This window comes from Varroa destructor, unplaced genomic scaffold (genome assembly GCF_002443255.2).
Source record: "Varroa destructor unplaced genomic scaffold, Vdes_3.0 BEIS01000001.1, whole genome shotgun sequence".
In the NCBI taxonomy this organism is placed as follows: domain Eukaryota; kingdom Metazoa; phylum Arthropoda; class Arachnida; order Mesostigmata; family Varroidae; genus Varroa; species Varroa destructor.
Window position 1 is genome coordinate 54,155,999 of NW_019211454.1, and position 15,085 is coordinate 54,171,083.

A 15,085-nucleotide genomic window follows, 5' to 3' on the forward strand; every position below is an offset into this window, starting at 1 on the left:
CTTTTTTCGTACGGCGGTTACGCCAATGTTGGCTAGATAGAAACAATAGATTCGGCCAGAGATGCAAAGTATGATGTATAAAAATCTAGTTACAGGTAGCTATCTCGATCCCTGTTATTGCTAAAGTAATCTTTTTTCTTTCGTTTGCGTCTCCCTCATATGGCTCTTACTGATCTCAGATCTTTAGAAGGGTTGACATTTTACGAGCATCCCATCTGCAAAGTCATACCATTGTTGACGTTTATTATCCATGAAACTTTCAAACAGAATGTCACGACAAGGTAGTCAATGCTTAAAAAGTTGTTTTGAGCAATACCGAGAGAAAATATCCGAAGATTATATTGTTGTTAAGACACCTATGACGATATCCATTCCTTTTTTTTTGGAGGGGATTTTCGTGGACGCACTGATATTTTCGATATGGTCAAGTGTGTAAGGAAAAACATAAAAACATATATAGTTCGCAAAATAGTGCTAGTAGATGTTGCACCGACCGGCCCTTACCATGCGCGGCGCAACATTGCTAAACAACGTTCGCTCGATCATTATAAAAGCAAGAAAAGGCCGCTAAACGGACAGATTTTTAAATACGAGAATTTGGACCTTCTGACGATGGGAGACTACAGGGGGCAGAAACCCCCTTTCCGTCCATAAGGAAACCAATGAAAATTGCGATCGCGATTCTGCTGAATCGGTTATGAGTTAATATATCTTAGTTCAATTATTGATAAACCAAAGGGTCTATTAGTAGTTGAACTAAGTGTATGGTAATCAAAGTTGTGTTTTCCCAACTAATATACCCAACCAATAAAACCCAACACAAATATCAGTTAAATGAAAGCAATGATGTTAGAAATTATTGATGAAATCATTGATTCAATAATTAATTCAATACCTTTAATATCTAGCGAAAATAGTTTTAATTAAAGGCTATTGAAATTTAGGTCACTAACTCCAACCTATGCTAACCTAACGTAACCAACATATACTACAAGTTTCATCTTCAGTACTATGTTGAGCATACCCATTCGCATGGGTACACAGTCACGAAGCTTTGTTACTCCAAGGGTAATGATCGCGTCTTCTAACGAAATGTGACAGGTTGCTTCTGTCAGTTTCAGGCGGGGTGGCCCCGAAAGATACAGAAGCTGTCGGAAAGCCATCGCTGGCCGCTTCTACTAGCTACCTTTTTCGACCGGCATTAATCAGCGCAAAACGCAACGACGAATGAACCGCGAAAACCTTCGATTTCGACGGACTGGCAGACCAACCAAATGGTCTGCTCTGTGCCCGCTGTCCGTGTTTACTGTGGAGCAGTAATTCCGCGCCGCAATATGTTTTTATGGAATCGAAGAAGTCGGCCAACTTGGCGGACACACGGATCTCGACAGCAACGACAAATAGTAGGAACAATGAGAAGTAATATTAATAGAAGTCGTGGGACGCACGCTTAATTAGGTGAATCCAAAACACGTTCGATACCAAATGAAAATGTTACGATGTACGATCATGTGGATGCTGGTACTCGTGGCAGTTACGAGTGTGTAAGCAAGTAATTTATCATTCTGCACATATACATCGAATAATGTGGAAACCAACTTATTACGAAATATATAGATGTTATATGGCCCCTCGTGGCGATGTATCGATGCCTACTTTGATCTTTTGCTTTTACAATACAAGACACTGATTTGTTTCCAGTGTTGTACGGTGTTTCTTCATCTCATGTATGCTTACTAAAAAACGACTTCGGTAGTTTATACGTGCGTTTAATCCACTGAACTCTAAGCCCTCTCAACTTCGATCAGTTTTTAACTGGTCGTTGATCTGAACTCTAACTGCTACACCGGTATAGCAACGATCCGACAGCTCCGCAAATAGAGCTCCGTGGGTATATTTGATTTCAGTAAGCGCAAGTTTTGATGTTACATTTGCTCAACAGCGAACAGAGGGGTTGGAGCTTTATCTTTCTTTGATTACCTTTATTGTGCCAATTCAAAATGCTGAATTTCCTGTAGAGAAAAGATATATGAGCGAACGTGGTTACGCCTGAATCTGAAATGTATATGAATTATTCTTCTGATTAATGGCGTATGGAGTGGGTCTGTTTCTGAGTTTATAGACATTGCTGATTGGAAAAAAATTGATGTGTCCGAATATGTGAAGACGTTTCTGACACACATAAGAATCGCCTAGACTTCATCTAATTGCTCGCTGTGATCAGCATGCCACTAGCAACGGTCGGAAGATTGCCGCATTCGTTGAAAAAAGCCACAGGACATCTTTGCCTCTCGTGAACCTCTGCAGAAGAGAAATCGGCGAAGTATAATTGAGCTGTCGCATATATTATATCGACGTACAACACCGTATGTTGCGTGGGCGGCAGGTGAGGTTCGTTGCTTATTGACGGTCGGACATGAGCGCGCGCAGTGTGGGAGCTTCAGCCGGACGGGAACAACGTTGAGCGTCCTCATACGTTCGGAAATATGGATTAGGAAAAGATGAAAATCGACTCTGTGGTAGCTATTAGATATGCAAAGGCAACGAAACGTTCATTTACGATTGAATTGAAAAATCAACAACAGAACATCACTGCTTTCTGCGCTGTGCATATTTCGCTCATGGTAAGTAGGTGTACACGAAATGAGCCGGCCCGACTCCGAGGTCTTCTCTGACCAGAGATGACAAGTTAAAATTTGACATTCCGTTATCCATTGTTCAAGATCATTGAAGTCTGCATCGCAGCGCATGGTAATTATACTTTTACCTCGCATCTCATGAAGTACAAGTAGCATGATGGCATCCAGCTCGCTAATTAGCTAGTTCACATTCTTGTGATTCTGCAACTGCTTAAAAAATAGATATAAATGAGAATGATTACTCATCGTTCTCGCAGCTTGATAGTGGGCTGGAAGGACCAAAAACACAGATCTATTAACCGTGACACCATTTTTGCAATAGTAGCCAATAACAGTAATGCACTGGGTCGTAAAAAAACTATTGGCTTACCGTTCGCATTATTTTTCAAAACAATACCAAAAAAAACTTTTGTCCTGCAACGTAGCCGCCTGAAAGCCGCCATAGCAGAACATAAACTTCTGCCAGCCTCTGTGGCAGTATCCAAAGGAATTCTAATGCTGGATGTTGCGAAGCATTCCAGGGCAAGGGTCTGCCTAAGATGTCAACCCGTATTTGCCGGAACTAATGGGAAGTCCCATGAGGGGCGCTAGATATAGTAATTATTTGGGATCAACTTACCAAGAAGACGACGTTGAAAGCATTGAGAAACCACTGTAGCGTGGAGACGTGCCACTTGCACATGGTCCTTCTGTTTGGTCAAGGCAGCTCTGTCCCCTCGAGGGCCTTTCTGGTCGGAGCTGTAATCCGCGCCAGTCAGATTTGCCCTTTTGGCACATTCACTTAGTTCGCACCCCACGATTTTCGACACCGCCACACAGAAACGGCCGCCCCTAACGCCGAATCACTTAGGATTTCTGAAGTGATCGAAAAAGAGAACGACGCACCGTTATACTCTAGAGTTTGACGAACTATTCACTGTGCTAAAAATGATGATCGATCGTTAATTATACTAAGATCTCTTTGTCACAAGAATAAGCTATACAAACAGGCGAAATTGGACGGGCCCCTAGTTCGCAACGGGTTTTTCATCTGCTGTAGAGCGATATTACGTGCAGCAATTAAATAAAAAAACAGACATGTCATCGACAAGTACTGCTCAGCGGGATCTTTCCGTTAGGGCGATGCCGCCAGCACAGGCTGGCGTACCGATGGCCTTCATCATCACGTTGCTAGAAGATTGCAGTCGGCTGTCAATTGACGTTAAAAAAACTTCAGCATAGACATCTATGTACGTAATTTTATTTGGTGCTATTGCTTGATAGAGAAAAAGTTACTTTCTCAATAGCGTCCACTCTCTTCCACCATCATTACCATAGTCGAGCAGACAAACGTCTAGTACGATCTAGAACTATGTCATGTTAATTACGATGTTGTCTTATTATTGCGGCCACGAAAATACGCCGCACACCGCTTAATGAGGGAAATCACATCATTCAATTATTACAAGATATCTTAGGTAGAGTGACGATACTCGTGACCCTCACTAGAATGCTTTTCGACAAGCGCCGAGTCTTTGAACGCCGTTGGCGTGTATGGAAACCATCTTTTCCAATTAGGCGCAAAAATATGTACAACATCTCAGGCCAGCTTATTGCAAGCTTCCAATTATAACGAACGACACCCTCTTACTTACGACTCCCACGTTAACAAAAAAACGTACGGTCAGGAGAACCTTGCAGGGACCTCACCAATATATAGTCCACCATAGCCGCTAAAACACGCATACTTCCAATGACCTTTACAATGATAGCCATGAACGCCCAAAAAGGCCACTTTATGGGTGGTCTAAGTTCCTCTATGATCAAACCGTATGTTAACCCTAGCCACTTTACACTATGCAATTATTACTTGTAGTTAAATGTTTAGAGTCCTTGGTCCGATGCCGTTGAGAGATGCTGCTTCAGAGGGTTCAGTATTTTCAGAACGAAACAAAGCTCATTGCAACTCGCATTGTTATAGTAACTCGAATCTCGACTTCGCTATAGCCAGTCTAGTGGCACAATAATACCAGTCCCATCTGGAGATGTGGATTGATAAACATCAACGAACTTCTTTTCTAACAGCCTCTACTCTTCAAATTTCTCTTAGCAGTTCTCTCCCTTGGCCTTTTTTTTTTTAAACTTAACGGGATTCTATCCGATTTCTTGACGACGTATGTGAATGCAGCGGCAGAACTTATAGGCGGGGAACACAGCTTATTTTACATGGCAGAACACGTGAAGAGGTGTCTGTATTCAGACAATACGATATTAGAGCCTGATTACAAAATTGTGCCTCTAGAGACTGTAACGACGCTCGACTATTTACAACAAGAAAATGGTTCCATTGGCACACTCCACTATCGTTCAGCATAGCCGACCACGAAGCTAGACAATGACTAGGATATCGTCTCGAACTATGGACGAAAACTGAAGGCTGTCATGCGTTCTTTAAACCCATTTAGTAGTACATACGGCCCTTTCTAGAATCGGCGACAATTAACACGGCGTGTTCCTGTAGACGGGGCCAATTTACGTGGCTGTTAGTAACGACAATTGTATACTTGATGCGGGTGCAGGGAGGTATTCCAGTTTCCAATGGGCTAACGGTGACAACTAATCTATAGTTAATCTCGAAATGACGACAAAGTCTTTCGTTCTTCTAACCCCGCGCATCTGGCAAATTACACGTACCACTTTATCGTTAACTTACAAGTTGATTGTTATCGGCTACCTCCGTACCGTTGTACAGTTGTATTTACACAATGTATAATTGACTGTTCACAGATCCTATGCAACTTATCGAACTCTGGTAAAATGATTAGTACATTGTAACTTCCGCATCTGCTATAACGGACCATTGCTAGAAATACATCTAAAAGCACGAAGTACACAGAATCTACGTGGCATTTCAAACCCCAGAACGTCGTTTCCGTTCTTTCGTCACTCTACATACATCACTTAAGTTTAACGTTGGTAAAATTGATTTTGATTGTATGCACACATGATGGCAACTCTGCAGTAATCACCTCAGTAAAACACAAACACAATTATGCTGGCTATCGTCCATTACTACTAACTGTAGTAATTAAAAATAATTCACTTGATAACTTATGTCACAACAGCGCTTACGTTTCACCTTGAGTGGTCCGAGTTTAGGGCCACGAGGTCCGGCGTGATTTTCATTGTGTTTCTTCGCTGATGTATCATAATATTCTATTGTTCGACAACTTCGTTTTCATCCTTTTGAGTCATTTGCAGATCGTGTCACAACAGTTATAAACTGAATTACCAATTGGCCAGTACCCAACCAACAATTAACCAAATAACAGTTCGCCTTGTCTCTTCTTTGCCGTACTCTCTATTAGATTTATCGTCTCGGCCATCGGATGGCCGTGTGCTGGGTGGGTGGGTGGGTTAAAAAAAGTGTCGAAGACCTGACGTTCCCAGCTAGTGCTGGTTCGAATACGAATAAGAAAATGTACGCGTGCCGTGTCGTACTGAAGCTTTCCGGCCACCCCAGCGCGAAGGCTACCATTGGCTTCAGCCGAAGGTGTTTTTTTTGCACTTAGGTGACAAACTGTAATAGTTCCCAATTGATCATGACTATACGCAATTTCAATTAACAAACGGCAACTTTGGCCGCCATTGGAGTGCCCTATATTGTACGGCGTTTTGCTACGTAGTTGTCATTGTGCGAATTGTAGCCGACGGCTGGAAACACGCTGCCGGGTACATGTGTACAGCGTTTAGATATAGAAAAGTGATAAATGAAACGCAGTTTCCATATATGCGTTGTGGCTACGATCATTGATATACGACAGTAGTTAGCCTATCGCGTTCGATTTCAATTGATTTGATACATTCTTGTTTCGTCTGAGAATGATGAGCACGGGCGCGAGCGTAACTCTTCTGTTACAGAACGCCAGCTTGTCATATCGCTATTGTCTGTCGCCGTATCGTTTCGTGTGCGATAAAAACAGGGTGCGCGGGCGGGCAAGAGGGCGGTCTGGTCACTAATAGCATTAGTGGAATTCTAGAGAGAGTGGTTATAACAGCAGTGCCATCTTCCAAGACTACGTCAATAGAAATTAGTGCATGACAATTCTAAAGAATGATACCGTCAAAGTTTTTATTAGACTCGACAGCCTGCAGGCTTAATAGAAGCCATCGGCTTTGTGGCAAGCGGGCGAATGATACGAAACAAAAAAAAAACCGTCAGACTTTCGATTTTGTTCGTGGCGGTCAGGACTGAGCTACTGCTGTAAATCTAAAACGTATTCTGCCCCTGCCTAAACCATCTCAGCAAAGGTTCGGAATCACCCACGAAAGCCTTCCTCCGCCTATTATTAGATAAACATTTTAGACTGCCCAAAGTTTAACCACCATCGACCCCTAACGACGGGAACAACAATGGAGAGATATTGAACAGCTATTCAGATGTAGACGCACAGAGTATAGACTGCATAGTGGTCGTAGCTACCATATTGGCCAAATCTGTGCCGTATTCGAGGTGTCAATTTGACGGAAGTTAAATCCGTGTGACACTAAACCGGACATACTGAAGTCATCATCTTTACTTGCTTAGTAAATTCCGCGCAAGAATTAACACCGAATAGGGATGTTTATCTTTGTACAATTTGTGGCTGTCGTGAAATCATTATGTTGTTATTTTTAGGTACAAGTGCGACCATAGCAAAAAAAGAGCATCTAAAAAGTAATGGTTAGTAAAAGGAACCGTTGGTAATTTATTCATTCGAAAGAGGGTTGCTTAACTCCTAGTCTTGCTTTTAATTCAAATACAGACGCTACTTAACGTACCATAGAAGCATCACATATTTTATTAAAAATAGGAAATATGAACTTTTCTATGCATAAAAGTTAACCGCCGTTCGCAAAAAAACAACATATGCCGTACATAGACTCCATTCTATATTAATCGCAAGTAACCATAGAAACCTTCGGGGAGTGACAATTGTTTCCTGGCCGTATTTGTACACAACACCTGCTGCTAAATGGGCATGACAGCAACAAGTTAAGAAGAATGAACGTATCTTCTCGGTTACAGGTTTTACGTGGCTATGTGTTGATCCATTGCCGATGAAGACATGTAGGCTCCCTGCTAGATTTTGCACGTATGTAGCTCATTGTCGACTGTCACTGTTGTCTGCCCTAATTACCGTGATACAAATATTTGACTGAATTATGCCACGGAGTATTTTCAACTTCGTGCACGATCTCTGACAAGTTCTAAAATATCCTACCGTTTGAGGCAAATTCGCTTGGCAATCGGGATCTCACTAGTTCTTCATAAAGTAACGGCGAAACTGATCCTTTTGCGAAGTTAAACAGCGTAGTGATAGAAAGTGACGCTTTTCTCGTAAGTAATACGCTTTTGGAAAAGAGAAGGGTCCCTGTATGTAACTGGTATCATTCGCACAGATCGTATCGGATCAGCGTAACAACTGTTCTCTGTCTATGAGTTCTTAACATGTCCCACGCCCACAACGTTGTATAATCAACATGAAAAAATATGAAGATCGGTTAGTGATACAAACTTCTAGTAAATTAAACCTGTCACTTTTTGAACAACATCTATCGTTGATAGCGTTGGTTGTGATTAGAAGATCTTCGGCGGATTGCGTTGTAGTATAATGACGAAGACAAATCAAGTCTTTTGCCCAATTACTTTCTCTCACTAATGTTGACTTTAACCATTGATCGCAGTTAGTAGTCTAATGGAGTCGAATAGTAACGAAGGTGAAGGTAGTAGGTTGACCAGATGTGGCCTGATCTCTCGGGGTGTACTTCCTGCTGATGCTGACTAAAACGAATGGCCATCACGAAATGATGACGTCTTCAAGGTTAACAATACTGTATAGTACATGCGCGACTGCTACGACTAGTATCACAACAATGACAGTGACCGTACAGGCGAAAGAGAAGGCATACTTCGTTTGTTGTCGTGTTGGTTCGCCCTGCTTGTCCTATTTATTTAATAACTAGAGAGAAAATGACCCATTCAGTCGCGAGCTATAACACTTGAAACCGGGTACTGCCTTTATTATTAACGTCATCTGTTGCACCGCTGAAGCGTAGATCTTTAAATAGTCGCTTCTATAACAATAACAAGTCGCTAGAGGTGATGCTATTAAACTCTGTATAGGGTTTGTGTAAGTATCTACAGAATAGAACAGGGAAGAGGTATTCTGTAAATATGTGGCTTTTTATCCTTACTGAAGGGCTTGCTGTGGCTGTAACGTCTGTAGTAAATCACTATTATGCTTAAATTTGTTATAGTATGCACTAGATAGATTAGACCATCTAGCCGGTATTCATGTACACTTGTTTCAATAAACAGTCAGTAAGTCCACCAAATATCGCATTCAACTCTGGCCTTTCTAAACGAATAAGTGTTCTATCATAGTTATTCGATGTGACGTAAAGTTGCAAATAAATAACTTGATAACTGTTCAGGTCTTGTAACTTACTGGCCACCGTTAGTCAGTTCTAGCTTTTCGTCGAAATACACATCTTCATGTTTTAGATCAATTTGTTAATTAACAGTTTAATAGCACGTATACAATTTCCAACGGGAAGAACCACATATTCTTCGATTGTTTTTCTATAATCCGCTATGAGTAACCACATCATAATCTGAAAGCATTAAACGGTAGTGTAACTCGGGTCGGCGATAGGCTGCATTCTCTATGCACTGCGAAGACAAGCACATATGCGAACATATGGAACTAGATGTACAAAACTTGTCCGGCACCGACTTGCCCAGCCCAAGGGAATAGCGCGCGGGTTCAGCTTACGAGCACCTTGGTGCAAGCTGGCTTCGGATTAGCGAATTCGAGACTAATACGGACGTCGAAGACAGGGCATCATCGGGGACTCCACGTGCGCCTCGTAGGGTGAGAGGCGGCCGGAGGGGAAGGGCCAACGAGAAAGAGAGTTACGGCTCAGTGAAGGACTGCCGGGGGGTAATACGCGCAGAGTCTGCTCTAGCTAATGTCAGCAACAAACACATGCAGGCCATCACAGAAAACTGCTATACAGGTCAAATTTCTATGACACATCTCTGAGCCGATGCTAACTTCAAACATCGAAAATTTCGGTGCCCGAAGTGGCTACAGAAGCATTTTTGATCCTTAATTGATATTATCCTATTTTATACAATATAATTACGGCACAGCGACGCAGCACTTCCTAGCCGCAAGAATAATACCGGCAAGCATCGATGCATCTGATTTATTTTGCTTCGAGTCAAATGTAGATTATTATACTTTAGGGTATACTATAATTTGTGCTGGCACGGCTGTAATCTTTGTAATCGTATCAAAGCATCGTTTCCACTAAACCGTCTCCAGTTCGCTTTGCTAGGACTAGACCGACGGGCCTAGGCCTATAGCATTTGGAGGAATTCCAGCCCTCACTGACTATTATCAAGGCCTACTGTTCGGCCCACTACAGGGCGAAATGTTAGTCATAAATATTACGGTTGATATGCCACCTCGCTCCTTGAGGTCTGTTCGAGCCCCTTCTCTGATCTTAGCCGCGGCGAACGGTCTTCCCTATGGGCATTTTGTACGTTCCGCGAACATGGGACGGAATTTCAACTGCCAGTCACCTCATGCTGGTTCGTTCGCTATCGGATTTGTAACACTAGCCACTAATACGATATGTTTCATGATGTACTGAGTAATTATTTTATGTTTAACGTAATCGAAAAATTACTTAGAGCTAATAAGTTTTGAAAAGGTTCACCAGCCGCTCGAAAAAGTTTTTTTATATAATAATAGTAGCAGTAATAGTAATAACTATATAAGGAGGCGCTCTTATGTGGCGTATTATCTAGCAAATAAAATATATGTTCGTATGTTTTCCAAAGAAATGCATCTTCAAATATACAGATCTTTTGTCGGTTCTGTTAGTTCAGTTATGTAGCCAAGCTATGTTTACATAATAATAATATCAGAGAGCAGATCCCACTTTTGGATCTGTTCCATCTATGTATAATAGTCTAGTCGTGGACTTTTCTTCACGGTCAGACCCAACTAGAGGGCATCTGTTGAAAGAAGGTTCGACCTTGGGACGCCTCGGCGACTGCAGGTTGGCGGTAAATGATTTCCGAGGCGCGCCCAGAATACAAAAAACAAATGAGGGAAGAGGATCGAGTAATAGGGCTGAAAGGCTGGTTGAAGCTCGTTCGAGATCAGGCACAAGACGCTAACATATTCTAGCCTATCCAAATAAATGTAGCACTGCATGACGTTTATTATCATTGTATCTCCCAAGACAGCGGCCTCTACAGGCGTTCAACATGGATACGATAGAAGTGGCAGTCGTATGGCCATGGTATAGTATACCTAGGTTTCGATGCATTTTTGCAGTTAAATTTTCTTTTAGAACAGAGATACTTCCCTCACCATCTAGCATTTGTAATAGTTTCTTTTTTGCGTTGCACGTTATCCAGCATATGGCTCTCTACGATGGTATAGCAGCCATCTCCAATACGAACTATATAGAAAATACCGCATAAGGATCGAGGAAATTGTTTTACACCTTATTATTCCGTATAAATACGAAAATGTGCAAGATTTCTATGTGACTGAATGTGGAGTACTAAAAGATACCTTCTGTGTGTCAGTATACTGATTAGTATTTAGCTATTGCAAGAAGAACCTATCTAGTTGATGATAGAGCGGTCATTCATTGAAGGGTGTTGAGCCTGGATGATAGCGCTATTCCTCTGGCATACGCACAATGTCCATTTTAGCTTTTGCCATTGCTAGCTTTACACCGATGAGGAAATTGATAGCGCTACCCCATACAGTCATGTTCGATTGTAGATTTGAGGTGCAACGCTAATGGACACGTCGTACGTCCCTGCGAGACACCAAAACTTTCGTAGACATAGACGAGAAGAAGCGAGAGATCTCACCGCAAAAAACCTCTAACTAGAACACCGGCAATCAACGTGTGCCTTCAATCGGAACATAGATAAACTTAGCATCCAGCCGAACCGAAAATGTTATAGAAATCATATTTCTTTCTTCTTTTTTTTTTTTTTTTGTTTGTATTAATGCCGTGTTTTCGCAAATTACACGTATTTGTAACTGCCCATTTTATAGTATAGCTAGTTAATTGCGACAAGTTGTTGAAGTTTGCTTGTGCTTGAAATAGGACATAGCTTGAAGATGACAGTTTCTTTAGTGCTTACCTTATTTGCCGATAAAGAATCATTCACTGTGTCAGTATAACTGTGATTTTGTCTTTATTTCATTGCGTTTACTGTTTGCCCCAGTGTAAGTGCAATGCTCTCTTCGTTGCTTGGGAGTTACGTTAGTTATAAAGCTGTGATATGTTGAGCGTGCTTTGAATTGTAATGAAACGTCTGCTGACGTCATTGATTTTGATTCGTGAATCGCTATAGGACACCGTTCGATACAACGACCTGGACTAGTAATGGACACCAACTAGAACCTGTGACTACTGCAGGTGACTGGATTGTCCGTGTGTTAACGCTGTTAAATGTGAGACAATGATTCCGATTATTTCGAATTTATGTTTGTTCTTTGATTTAGGTAAACTTCATCGACCGTCCTCTCACATTCATCGCCAGTACCGATTGAGTCCGCCGTAGTGGTCTCCGAGTCTCGAAATCTAACAGTGTGCGTTCAGTAAAACGCATCCGGCGATCCGATTTATGGATCTCGACAGAAGCGTCGTAATGGTCAAATTTCAACCATTCTTTTTTATAATAATGTTCTAAGTCTTTTTCGTCACGGCGATGTCTATAGTGTCGTCGATCTTTCAATAAGTTTTCCATGGGCCCGATCGGTATAATCGTTGGGAGAAAATATTTGATGGACCTTTTCCTTTGACAGACAAGAAAACACACAAGCGCAGGATCTTCTGCGAGATGTCGTTTCATGTCGAAAGTGGACTTGAATAGATCATTAAGCGTAGATAGGTGTAAGATGCTATTGTACAACTGTTATCGCACGCTCTCACGTGCACTATGACACGTGAGAACCAGATACTGGGATTGGTCATCTATTGGTCTTTCAGTTTCAGAATTGCAAAAATGGATCTGTTATGTCAAGTGTTACAGAAACAGCCGAAAGCAAAGGAACTTTGCTAACTATACACACACGAGGCTTTCGCCACGTTGATTTCAATAGGATGGGTAAAAAAAAAAATGCTTAATTCGTAAACCTGCTGACGCACGTATTAGCAACTGCTCGCCGGACAATCATTTGTCTCATGGTCGAACATCATCGTCAGCCACCATAAATTTTGTCTTTTTTCTATAGTTTTGTTATGATTTTAAAATGTATTTCTGCGAAAAAATAATCACTATAGCAAAACTAACAGCAATGTCATTAACGACAACAGGTTTTTACTACGGGTGCATTATGTACGATAAATATACGAATACGAGAAAAAAATTTCCCCTCTCGCTCAATCTGTATGACGCGCTGAATGGGGAGTCGGTGTAGCTACTTCGGCTGCCCAGTTCGCCCTGCGTAGTCCAGCGCAGATGCTTGTACAGTTCTATACATACAGCACAAGCAGGCGTCTATCTATGCTGACCACGACCCCGCACGCTGACACATCATAAGTGACACACTTCTTTTGTACCTCACGTATCGCGGCTCTGCCCATCGTCTCCGCCAAATACAGTGGGCCGTCAATGACGAAGAGAACATCTGTCTGTATCACAGGCAAAGCGTTCATGTCATCCCAAAACATATGAATGTATGTTCGGTGGCCTATGTACGGGCGTCAACGTGCTATACGGACGTAAAGAACGAACCGCAACAACGCACGGTAGTAATTCTACTGCTGGTCGCGATGCTTCTGCAGATGCTGGTAGTGGACACGATGGGAACGCAGGACTCCACCTTGGGCGCTCGGCGCCAATGTATATAGAATGTATCTGTACATAAGATAATAAGCGGTGCTTTTCGGGGAGCCACTGCCTTAAAAAGTCAATAAATACAAATATTGTAGAAGTTGCTCTTTTTGGGTAGGTATTGCATTCGTTTCTTAAGACATGGTTTCTCATCGTTGATGTTCTTTTTTTAAACGTAGAAAGCTATTTATTTATTTTATTTTTTTTTTTTTTACTAAAATAGCTTTGTTTTCTTCTAGTTAAGCTTGGTTTACGCTTGCGTCTTTACTCGACTCGCGATGATGTGAATTGATCGACTGTGGAATTCTGCCTTTCAAGAGAGGTCCTTTTTTTGTTGGCGGCATAAATCATTAGGAGACGTAGCCGCTGGACATAGAACCATTTCCTCCATAACGATATTTCGGCATTAGTCTATGAATTTTCCGCGAGATAATACTAGACAATGAAAATATCTCTACCGAACCCAAAAGGCAACTGTGCTTGTTTCCCTATAATGGTAAGGAATAAAAATCACGGTCTCATATATATGATCAAAACCGACAAGGGATTCAAAGCTTATCAGAAAAAGATCATCATGTAATGTTACTGCTTCAATACGAATACAGGACTAAAATGATGACACCTCATTATGAAAGCAGGCATATTATCCCACCCTAACCCATTTTGAAATTTTTCTACCTATAGTTTTAATTACCCATCGTGGTCCAAATCAAAGATAAGCGCTACTCTGAAATTACCAGTTACTTTTGACAACTCAGTGAATGTCTTAAGACCTTAATGGTGATGATTGACGCCGCATTTGTCTCAATAGGGGCAATATGGGCGCATGAATCTCATAAGACTACGTCGCCATGGCTCTATCAGTTGCTAAAACACGGCTGAAAGCATTGACCATTGTATTACATGTGGACATGATAAGAAAGTATGCCCCTGTTGGACAAAATGGAAAAAACATTTTCTTCGATTTATTTCTGCACGGTTCAACGCACCAAGGTTACATCTGATTGACTCTTGCCATTCTATTGTCGTGCTATTGCATAGGGCGGTCAGAGTAGTCCAGATACGTCTGTGTGCCCCACTAGTCATTCTCACACTCCTTTTCCCTGACGGCAAGTGACTGTGAGTACTAAAAAGCTGTCACCTTCAGAAGAAATTGAAATATTTCAGTACAATTATCATTATCATTGGATTTTTGGGATGGTCACTTCCTACGTACAGTCTGGCGTCTGCATATGCAGTATGATCGAAATAAGTAGTCAAGGGCGCATTTATCGTACGCAAGGTAGCCTGTTCTGCAGTTCCTTTTAATTTTAAGTGACAGCTTAATGTGGAGAAATCTATCATCTTATCCTTATCCCAGTCACTCTTTTAACCGTTTGGCTTCTGCTAACTTCAATAACTTCGTTGGTTGAGCATTTAGTGTTAGCTAAACTCATTGCAGCAGCGACTATTCGTGGATTCGCAACGAAGAAACACATGGTGTTGATAGCCAATACATTTGTTTGTATCGATTTCGTCGAAGCAGTCATTCTGCTCATGCTAG

General features: G+C 41.7%; 1 protein-coding gene across 1 annotated transcript in view; it reads right to left on the minus strand.

Moving 5' to 3' along the window:
• LOC111244906 (CD151 antigen-like) overlaps positions 1-15,085 on the minus strand; it is a 61,356-nt gene that overhangs the window by 20,790 nt on the left and 25,481 nt on the right. The gene's annotated exons all lie outside the window — the stretch shown is intronic.